General features: G+C 47.0%; 1 long non-coding RNA gene and 2 other non-coding genes across 4 annotated transcripts; 2 read left to right on the top strand and 1 right to left on the bottom strand.

Annotated features, from left to right (window-relative positions):
* Positions 1–1062: 1062 nt before the first annotated feature.
* On the bottom strand, positions 1063–8543 carry LOC119104637 (uncharacterized). Of its 2 annotated transcripts, none has more exons than XR_005094977.1 (4): positions 8437–8543; positions 3128–3240; positions 1322–1403; positions 1063–1148 (listed from the first exon to the last, which is right to left on the bottom strand). It is a non-coding gene; the product is annotated as an uncharacterized LOC119104637 (long non-coding RNA). The 2 variants fall into 2 exon arrangements; XR_005094978.1 differs by lacking the exon at positions 8437–8543 and adding an exon at positions 6337–6418.
* Positions 1623–1729, top strand: LOC119104936 (U6 spliceosomal RNA). Its single transcript, XR_005095021.1, has one exon. It is a non-coding gene; the product is annotated as a U6 spliceosomal RNA (small nuclear RNA).
* On the top strand, positions 6937–7043 carry LOC119104935 (U6 spliceosomal RNA). Its single transcript, XR_005095020.1, has one exon. It is a non-coding gene; the product is annotated as a U6 spliceosomal RNA (small nuclear RNA).
* Positions 8544–9816: the final 1273 nt, after the last annotated feature.

Raw genomic sequence — 9816 nt, 5'->3', positions numbered from 1 at the left:
GTCGACCGTGCCGCCGCCTGAGGGAACCGCTGATTGGTCCACAAGGGAGAGGCGTGGATAGTGAGTCCCATTTGTTTCATTCTTGTTTCAATTTGTTCCCATTTGTTTCATTGTGTGTCAACTGGACGGATCTCCCTATTAATAAAGAAATACAGAGATCCGTCCGATCCGTCCGTCTATCCCTGTTCTCTATATTATTCAAAGGCATGAGAGGGAAGGGGGGGGGGGGGCTGGAGCTCCCCCAATCGAATAAAAAAACCACAACCCTGCTCCTGGGTCGGTCATTGGTATATTACTGTCCAGTATGGCATATTCTAAAGTCATGGACAGCTCTCATACGGTAATATTCATGACAGTGTTTACCGAGCCTCTGGTTTCACTTGAGATGGAAAAATATATATTGCTTCATCCATTTTTGGGCTTGCCATCTAACAGTTTTGAGTATCTAAAGCCCGAAACAAAACAACTCACAAACTAATACTGCCCAGTGGGGCTGTTGTGGGGCTTTTTGCTTATCACACGCACTCACGCTATCTGCCTGAGAATGCTCTACATCAGACACAGCCTGAGATCAGACACACAGATCAGACACAGGTAGTACCTGGCGAGCACACAGCACGTGTGCTCGCGAGGTACTACCAAACCGTGGGTGTACTACTGACATGGTCGATACCATGCCAGCACGACTGAATGTGTAGGCGGTGGCTTTCAAATGCGAGCAAAACCCTTCTTATCCGGCAGCATCAGAGCGAGCTGGGCATGAATGGCTTCACATGTTTCGAAGAAGTCCTAGGACAGCTACAAGCGCGCTAATCGGCAGCCCACGCGCCGCTGCCGGCTGCGCCACAGCTGTCCCATGCCATCCGGTGTGCATGCGCAGACGGCCGGCGCGCGGCGGCCGGCACCTGCCCGGCCGTCGGACCAGCGATGACAGGGAAAAAGACAGACGCTGTATGATCCCTTGGTGGCCGCTGGGCCTAGCTGGCTGGCGGGAGTGGCAACAACGAGCTGGGTTCCTCACTATTAACTGCTGCACGCCACCGTGTCGCTGGCTGAAGGCCTGACTAGCCAAAAGTGGACGCCGATTGGTTGTGGCTCCGTTATTGATTGCTGCGCTTGCTATCGGATGACGTAACCAGCCGTTGAGCCTGGAATAGAACAGCATACGGTGGTGAGACCAGACGAATCGCATTGAAAGTCATATCGTATTGTTCTGCTCGCATTGGGATACTCAGCATGGGGATTTTTGCAAGTTACCAGAAGGGGAGGGGTGAGGACCGCCGCATTCCTGGGGATTAGTGCGGTAGTGGCGGATACCCACGGTCGGTGACGTCAGCATTCCACAGCTAGTTCGCTCCACGCCAACAGGGGACGGCGAGCGCAGGAGCAGCGCGAGCAGTCCTCTGGGAAGGAGAAAATAACACATTATTGCTAATACACTATACATCAGAATCATCTGATATGACAAATCCATGCACAAAATGACAAATCAAGGAATGTGGGCACATGGAATACGCAAAACACCACTAACTGAGACCCAGGGCGTCGCAGAGACCTGCAACTTGGATAGACAGCGCTCGAATGGAGGAACTTCATATAGCACATTTCAACTACACCCCAATGTACTTGCTTCGGCAGTACATATACTAAAATTGGAACGATACAGAGAAGATTAGCATAGCCCCTGCGCAAGGATGACACGCAAAATCGTGAAGCGTTCCTAATTTTTCTTTTTGAATGGCAAAAAAAACAGCATTTTAAAAATGTAAATAGCCCCCAAAACGCGTCGTATGGAACCTTACCACATGGGCGCCCTCTCCCATAACAGCACGACACATCAATCTACTAGAAACGAATTACATTTCAAAAACAATTCGAGCATATGAAGTCAGTCGATGATCACATCATGCTACTTACTACTGCTGAAGGAGACACAAAACACTGTAAAATGCTTCTTGGTTCTCAGCTTCTTCAGGCGTCGATCATTAAAAATTGCCTGGAAAACGTATTTCGATAAAAATGACACAGCAGGCAAAGCTGAGTCCCTGGAGACCTATTATTACGAGTTAATATCATTTTGAAAACCAGAGCATTATGTCCGCAAAAGGTACCGTTCGGCAACATATTTCGGACACTACATAGATGGCGCTAGTTCCGTTACAAAAACCACGCAGGTGGCGCTGCGATCGCAAGCCAGCGCACATTTCGCTACATCGGTGCGACGCTGCATAAATTACCGCTGATTAACGGTCTGTCCACGCAAAAGAGCCATACATGGTGCTCTTAACGCCATGCTTAGTGTGAGTCACGCAAGGCAATGCTTATCCAACGCAATAAACGGGCGTCTTGTTTCGGGGTCGCCACCACAGGTTTTGACCTATAGGGCAGGATTTTCCAGGGGCCCTAATGGACAAAAAGGGCCTGCTCACCGGGCCCTCCTAAACTTATGTCCAACTCCGTTTTTTGAGCCAGGTCAGAACTGGCGCACAGATTTTGGGATCCAATTTCCAATGTTTATCATTCAGCTCAGCCCGGACTCACCGCTTGGGTTGAATTATTGGGCTCATGACTCACGCAGTTTGCAAAATCAAAGATAGCCGTATGAATTTTCCGGGATCGTCTCCGGGAAAAAATCCTCCATCCGGAGAGCCTATTTTTATACTTATTACACGGCCAAATTTGGCAATTTTCCCTTTAGCGTCCCAAATCCGTGTTGCAAAACCACGCCCTGTGGTGAAAGCTTCATGGCCGTCACACATGACAGATTCGCACCACAGCACCTCACTCTCCAGGCTACAGCACCGCTCCAAAGTGGAACACGTCCGTGTCAAGAAGCCGGTGGATCAATATCCCTGGATGGCGATCGACAGCTTGCACCAACCGTGCGGCGGCACCGCGATTTTCAAGGATACCGACCACACTGAAGACAAAATGAAGACCAATTCGGGGTCCCCCCACCGCACTTTCCGCAAACACAACATGCCAAATGAAAAATAAATATCTATGGCAGAGCTATTGTACCTCCAAAAAATAGCTCCTCATTCTCATCTCATTTTTATCTAGACCACCTTGCCAACATCAAGACCTTATTCAAACGCATTTAAAAACACCTGAATGCGCCACTTACTTCCCAAGCTGAATGCCGCGCCTGCCTTCTCACGCATCAGGCGTTCTGGATCCCGGCCAAAACGCTTGGCATCGCCCCACGCAGGTCCACGCTACTTTCTCGCCAACTGCTAACTGAAATGCAGAACAATGGCACAATTGATGAAATAGTGAAAGAGTCCCTCCGTGTTCACACAAAGTTTACTCATGCGGAAGTATGTTGTATGCACGTGCGGTGTGAGATCCTTGTCGGGACAGACGTTCAAACAGTGCTCCCGCGGTGCGTCACATAAGGTGTCAGCCATAGCTAGAACAAAAGAACCATCATGACACTTTTTTGATCGCCTGTATCAACTGAATGCATTTGGGCCTGATAGTTTATGTTTGTCCTTTGGGCCGAGACTATAGGTTCAATTACATATATTCATACATAGAATATATTACCAATCGCAGAATCTAGTTAGGACCAATCCCCTAACGTCTTCCGCGAGCTTCTATCGCTCTAAGTTTGGAAGCGGCAGGGAAGGGTGGTGGGAGTGGGGGTGGATGTCACATCGACTATCCAATCAGTCCTCGATCTGGAAGAGGGCCACCCAGGGCCGTGGTTAATAATCTTGTACCCAAACGTGTCAGAGAAAAGTCAAAAGCAAACAAACCACGTAAACATCCCCTTGTGCAATCATACTTACTCTGATTTCCTTTCTGGCACTCACAAAAACCTATCACGTGTTTGTGTTTTATTAAAGATGGCTGGTGGCAAAGCTGGTCAATTCAAGGCGACAAAGTAGCAAATCAGTGTAACATTTCGCTCACAGTTTTCATACCAGAGGTTAGCAACAGTAAGTGCGTTAGCCACCTAAAGATCAAAGCAATGGTAACTTTCCACGATCATTTCAAGACGCTTATCGCAAACCCGCCTCCGCATCGGTATCTTCGATACGAAATAGGCAGCGTTTAGGGTGAACATCGCGAATGTCAGTCCTGCGTCATTATTGAACACGGCAAAGGACACGCTCAATCTGGCACGCATCTTCACTTAAGCGTTTGTTTTTTTATGGTCCGAATTCAGCTCGAACAAAAGGCAAGTTTTCTTTAAAACCAACAAATGGCTCAAGCATAAATATTCTTGAATTACTTTGACACGTTATTCTTGATGAACAGACGTCAAAAATTACGGCAAATAATTTTAATAATGATAAGGTTTGGTTAAGATAAGCCCAGAATCAGTTGCTGTCATCTAGCGGGGCGCAGTTTCAGAGATATCAGAGCTTCGTACTATTCAGAAGACGCTAAATCGCCAAATGAAACAATGGGGGAGGGTGGGGGGGGCACTGGGGCATGTGCCTCCCTTTTAAATTGTTACGAGTGTTAATGTTCATATACAGAAATTTCGACATTGAAAAATTCAGAACAGAGGCCTTCCGATTACTACAGTGACTTTTCTGGTCCAGCACATGCCTTTCATTGTTTTGAGATACGAAACTTAAGGCGGAAATCCACGCCCAGCCATGTTGTCTTTTAATCTCAGTGCAGCATTTAAATGCCTCTCTTCAGGGCTTTCACTGAGATCCTCGGTTACATAACAAATAGCCATGCACTTGCAAGACGGAGGCAAAAAAGCAAACCAACAAAAGTGACGACGGTGGAAACCTCACCAGTCGCGCAGCACCTGCCCACCTCTTAGCCTTCCCCGACGTGGAGATACCTGAGCCTGTATTTGGCCGCTTAAGAATAATCGGTATTTGAATCTAGTTCGTAGATTTCAAGACTCACAAAACAAGGGTTCCGCAATGCTCCAGATTAACGAAAATATTGGGGTCTCCCCAAAAAATGAGGAGCAGAATAACATAAAAAAGGAACCACTCAAACCCACCTCATATTTGTTTAATTGTCAGAACTTGGTTTGAGCCTTGAGTCACTGCTTTAATTAAGCTCGACGTTTCACGTTTCACGTCTCAAGCGCGCTTTTCCTGTTTCACTGTCGTGGGATAGTTCGAAAATGTAATATTCTTGTATGGTAGTTTAATCTATATTATCACTTCAGCCATGATTGTTCCAAATAATTAACTAATGTCAGTTCCTTCCGTTGGGAATTTTCATTAGTGCCAAAACGAATATCTTCGTGATGCAAAACTAACTTAATGGCAATTTATCACAAGGTTCATGTTCATCCGAGCATTTCGGGGAGCGTGTTGTCCCAGAAATTAGACATCCGGCAATTCAATATTTACAACAGGTGAAGACAGCAACAACGTACTTTTTTACTAGTTTATTACAAATTACCCCCAAAACAGCCGACAAAAATCAACCGTGGTGCTTGTGTCCTATCTCCACAACAATGATGCGCCTACAATCACAAGCTCCAATCATATCGTCGAGTTATCATGGAATAGTGGGTTCATAAATATTTATGCAGCCCAATTAAATGTTATGACTCCTTTTTGGCATTACGCTGTAGCTGAACTCATTTTAATTGCTCAAAAGCAAATAACAGCTACGAAACTTGTCATCCGAGGAACATAGCGGAAACCAGCCAAAACACCAGGTGCAAGAAAAGAGCAAGGACATATATATATATATATATATATATATATATATATATATATATATGTAACAGCTCAAGTTGACTGAAAGATCCTGGTCTTCATGAACAAATTCGAAGGTACCGTCTCGCATTTTTTGGCTTGCCAGCTAACATTTTTGAGCACCTAAAGCCCGAAACAGAACAAATCTCAAACTGACACTGCCCAGTGGGGCTGTTGTGAGCATTTCGCTTATCACGCGCACTAACGCTATCTGTCTGAGAATCCTCTAAATCAGACACAGCCCGTGTGCTCACGAGGTACTACCAAACCGTGGGTGTACTGCTGACATGGTCGATGTCATGTCAGCACGACTGAATGTGTAGGCGGTGGCTTTCAAATGCGAGCAAATCTCCTCTTATCTGGTAGCACCAGAGCGAGCTGGGCATGAATGGCTTCACATGTTTCGAAAAAGTCCTAGGACAGCTACAAGCGCGCCAACCGGCAGCCCACGCGCCGCTGCCGGCTGCGCCACAGCTGTCCCATGCCATCCGGTGCGCATGCGCAGACGGCCGGCGCGCGGCGGCCGGCACCTGCCCGGCCGTCGGACCAGCGATGGCAGGGAAAAAGACAGACGCTGTATGATCCCTGGGTGGCCGCTGGGCCTAGCTGGCGAGCGGGAGTGGCAACAACGAGCTGGGTTCCTCACTAGCAACTGCTGCACGCCACCGTGTCGCTGACTGAAGGCTGACTAGCCAAAAGTGAACGCCGGTTGGTTGTGGCTCCGTTATTGATTGCTGCGCTTGCTATCGGATGACGTAACCAGCCGTTGAGCCTGGAATAGAACAGCATACAGTGGTGAGATCAGACGATTCGCATTGAAAGTCATATCGCATTGTTGTGCTCGCATTGGGATACTCAGCATGGGGATTTTTGCAAGTTACCAGAAGGGGAGGGGTGAGGACCGCCGCATTCCTGGGGATTAGTGCGGCAGTGGCGGATACCTACGGTCGGTGACGTCAGCATTCCACAGCTAGTTCGCTCCACGCCAACAGGGGACGGCGAGCGCAGGAGCAGCGCGAGCAGTCCTCTGGGAAGGAGAAAATAACACATTATTGCTAATACACTATACATCAGAATCATCTGATATGACAAATCCATGCACAAAATGACAAATCAAGGAATGTGGGCACATGGAATACGCAAAACACCACTAACTGAGACCCAGGGCGTCGCAGAGACCTGCAACTTGGATAGACAGCGCTCGAATGGAGGAACTTCATATAGCACATTTCAACTACACCCCAATGTACTTGCTTCGGCAGTACATATACTAAAATTGGAACGATACAGAGAAGATTAGCATGGCCCCTGCGCAAGGATGACACGCAAAATCGTGAAGCGTTCCTAATTTTTCTTCTTGAATGGCAAAAAACAGCATTTTAAAAATGTAAATAACCCCAAAACGCGTCATATGCAACTTTACCACATGGGCGCCCTCTCCCATAACAGCACGACACATCAATCTACTGGAAACGAATTACATTTCAAAAACAATTCGAGCATATGAAGTCAGTCGATGATCACATCATGCTACTTACTACTGCTCAAGGAGACACAAAACACTGTAAAATGCTTCTTGGTTCTCTGAGCTTCTTGAGGCGTCGATCATTAAAAATTGCCTGGAACACGTATTTCGATAAAAATGACACAGCAGGCAAAGCTGAGTCCCTGGAGACCTATTATTACGAGTTAATATCATTTTGAAAACCAGAGTATTATGTCCGCAAAAGGTACCGTTCGGCAACATGTTTCGGACACTACATAGATGGCGCTAGTTACGTTACAAAAACCACCCAGGTGGCGTTGCGATTGCAAGCAGGCGCACCTTTCGCTACATGGGTGCAACGCCGCTTAAATTACCGATTAACGGTATGTTCACGCAAAAGCGCCATACATGGTGCTGTTAACGCCATGCCTAGTGTGAGTCACGCAAGGCAATGCTTATCCAACGCAATAAACGGGCGTCTTGTTTCGGGGTCGCCACCACGGGTTTTGACCTATAGGGCAGGATTTTCCAGGGGCCCTAATGGACAAAAAGGGCCTGCTCACCGGGGCCTCCTAAGCTCATGTCCAACTCCGTTTTTTGAGCCAGGTCAGAACTGGCGCACAGATTTTGGGATCCAATTTCCAATGTTTATCATTCAGCTCAGCCCGGACTCACCGCTTGGGTTGAATTATTGGGCTCATGACACACGCAGTTTGCAAAATCAAAGATAGCCGTATGAATTTTCCGGGATCGTCTCCTGGAAAAAATCCTCCATCCGGAGAGCCTATTTTTATACTTATTCCACGGCCAAATTTGGCAATTTTCCCTTTAGCGTCCCAAATCCGTGTTGCAAAACCACGCCCTGTGGTGAAAGCTTCATGACCGTCACACATGACAGATTCGCACCACAGCACCTCACTCTCCAGCCTACAGCACCGCTCCAAAGTGGAACACGTCCGTGTCAAGAAGCCGGTGGATCAATATCCCTGGATGGCGATCGACAGCTTGCACCAACCGTGCGGCGGCACCGCGATTTTCAAGGATACCGACCACACTGAAGACAAAATGAAGACCAATTCGGGGTCCCCCCACCGCACTTTCCGCAAACACAACATGCCAAATGAAAAATAAATATCTATGGCAGAGCTATTGTACCTCCAAAAATAGCTCCTCATTCTTGTCTCATTTTTATCTAGACCACCTTACCAACATCAAGACCTTATTCAAACGCATTTAAAAACACCTGAATGCGCCACTTACTTCCCAAGCTGAATGCCGCGTCTGCCTTCTGACGCATCAGGCGTTCTGGATCACAGCCAAAACGCTCGGCATCGCCCCACGCAGGTCCACGCTACTTTCTCGACGACTGCTAACTGAAATGCAGAACAATGGCACAATTGATGAAATAGTGAAAGAGTCCCTCCGTGTTCACACAAAGTTTACTCATGCGGAAGTATGTTGTATGCACGTGCGGTATGAGATTCTTGTCGGGACAGACGTTCAAACAGTGCTCCCGCGGTGCGTCACATAAGGTGTCAGCCATAGCTAGAACAAAAGAACCATCATGACACTTTTTTGATCGCCTGTATCAACTGAATGCATTTGGGCCTGATAGTTTATGTTTGTCCTTTGGGCCGAGACTATAGGTTCAATTACATATATTCATACATAGAATATATTACCAATCACAGAATCTAGTTAGGACCAATCCCCTAACGTCTTCCGCGAGCTTCTATCGCTCTAAGTTTGGAAGCGGCAGGGAAGGGTGGTGGGAGTGGGGGTGGATGTCACATCGACTATCCAATCAGTCCTCGATCTGGAAGAGGGCCACCCAGAGCGGTGGTTAGTAATCTTGTACCCAAACGTGCCAGAGAAAAGTCAAAAGCAAAAAAACTACGTAAGCTTCCTCTTGTGCAATCATACTTACTCTGTTTTCCTCTCTGGCACTCACAAAAACCTATCACGTGTTTATGTTTTAATTATGATGGCTGGCGGCAAAACTGGTCAAATCAAGGTGACACAGTAGCAATTTCGTGTAACATTTCGCTCATAGTTTTCCTACCCGAGGTTAGCAACAGTAAGTGCGTCAGCCACCTAAAGATCAAAGCATTGGTGACTTCCCATGATGATTTCAAGACGCTTATCGCTAACCCGCCTCCGCACCGGTATCGTCAATACGGAAATAGGCGATGTTTAGGGTAAACGTCGCAAATGTCAGTCCTGCGTCATTATTGAACAAGGCAAAGGGCGCGCTCAATCTGGCACGCATCTTCACTTAAGCGTTTGTTTTTTATGGTCCGAATTCAGCTCGAACATAAGGCAAGTTTTCTTTAAAACCAACAAATGGCTCAAGCATGAATATTCTTGAATTACTTTGACATGTTATTCTTGATGAACAGACTTTAAAAATTACGGCAAATAATTTTAATAATGATCAGGTTTGGTTAAGATAAGCCCAGAATCAGTTGCTGTCATCTAGCGGGGCGCAGTTTCAGAGATATCAGAGCTTCGTACTATTCAGAAGACGCTAAATCGCCAAATGAAACAATGGGGGAGGGGGGGGGGGGCACTGGGGCATGTGCCTCCCTTTTGAATTGTTACGAGTGTTAATGTTCATATACAGAAATGTCGACATTGAAA

The sequence above is a fragment of the Pollicipes pollicipes genome, unplaced genomic scaffold (assembly GCF_011947565.3).
Source record: "Pollicipes pollicipes isolate AB1234 unplaced genomic scaffold, Ppol_2.1 Scaffold_6052;HRSCAF=7182_pilon_pilon_pilon, whole genome shotgun sequence".
NCBI classification, from domain to species: Eukaryota; Metazoa; Arthropoda; class Thecostraca; order Pollicipedomorpha; family Pollicipedidae; genus Pollicipes; species Pollicipes pollicipes.
Note: the sequence above shows the minus strand (reverse complement) of the source record. Positions and strands in the feature narration are given on the sequence as shown.